Source organism: Cricetulus griseus, chromosome 2 (assembly GCF_003668045.3).
Source record: "Cricetulus griseus strain 17A/GY chromosome 2, alternate assembly CriGri-PICRH-1.0, whole genome shotgun sequence".
In the NCBI taxonomy this organism is placed as follows: Eukaryota; Metazoa; Chordata; class Mammalia; order Rodentia; family Cricetidae; genus Cricetulus; species Cricetulus griseus.
Genome location: NC_048595.1, coordinates 198,907,313 through 198,908,826, shown reverse-complemented (window position 1 = coordinate 198,908,826; position 1,514 = coordinate 198,907,313).

Below are 1,514 nucleotides of genomic sequence, written 5' to 3'. Positions count from 1 at the left end.
TGGGCACAGACCACCCTGGCCACCTGTGAAGAGAAGTAACCCTTTACCCAGCCGTTCTACTCCTTAGGCAGACACAGCCCAAGTGCAGCAGCGGGAGAGAGAGATGGGGGGCTGTAGACCTCCAGAGGAGGACTCGCCCTCTTGAAGGTGAAGTGAACTCAGGATAGATAGAAATCAGGTTGGCAGAGTGGAGGACCTTCCAAACCTGAGGTTCAAAATTAGGTGATCCCAGGAACATGCATCATCCTGGTGAGTACGGGGCAGAGTGGTCACCAAGCAGATCTTAAAATGCCCAGAGAGTTTCATGTCTTAGATAATGTTGTTCCAGCACCACCGGGCCAAAGGGTGTTTTGGAGCTGGTGTCCCATGATTCTTGAACATTTCTCCCAGCAAGGGTTAAAGGTAGAAGACATCCCCTACTTGCCCCCCCTCCCCCCAATGCCAGTGAAGGTAATTATACCACCCTCCATTTAGCTGCTAAAGAATTTACCATTCAAGGAGATAGGACCCTCCTCAACAGAGGCGTTTAGCAGTCCAGCACTCTCACATTACCAAGATTGTGTAAAGAGCATGAATGGTTTCCGCTGGCTCCCAGACCTCTAACGGAGGTGTCTCTTTACAAAGCCCCTGCTTCAGGCCAGCTGACTGTCTCAGCCGTGCCTCCAGAGGCCCACAGTCCTAATCCCTTTAGCAACAAAGGTCTGTTTCTTTGCTTAGCATGAAGTAGGCCTCAGAGGCCTGTGTGTGTGTGTCTTCGCCTGTAGGCCAGAAGCCTCCTGTTTACAATTTCCCTATTCCTGTTTTTAATGTTGTTCTGAGAGCAGCCACAAAGGGCTAGTTTTGTCCAGCAGGAACAAGGGAGCTATTAGAGAGAGAGACGGAGGAAGGAAGGAAGGGAGATCGCAGTGAGGATTCCTCCAGGGATTAACAGACACAGCTGTTCCCGGAGGGAGAGGAGCTTTAGGCTGTTTACAATTTCCGTCACATTTACATTTTTTAATATTTTATTTCCTAATGTTCTTCTTCTTCTTCTTTTTTTTCCTGATCAGTTTCCTACCCACCATTTAAAGCCTGCATTGCACTGCTGTATTGTTAAGTGAAGGGTACTTGGTCAGGCCAGATTGAGCCTTTTCCTTCAGTGCCCTGCAGCTCTGGGGTGATCTGTGGAGTTTGAGGTTACAGGATTCAGGCACCCAGATGCCTAAGGAAATCCATCTTCTGGATAAATGGTTCCAGTTAGCCTGGTTGTGTGCATGGCTGCAGCCCTATCTGATGCATTCACAGAGCACTCACAGCCTGTCTTCCATGTCCCAACCCACTGTCTGAACAGCCCTCACCCCTGCCTTGCTGTTCCATATCTGAGTGTTTGTTTATGGATGCTGATGGTAGGTAGAGAGAATCTATCATACCCCACATTTCTAAGATGCCTCATGGCAGTTGCTTTAACAACGTTATCAAGAGTTGCATCCCCCAAAGCAAACCATGCATGCCATTTGCTCATTTTTGTTTACCTA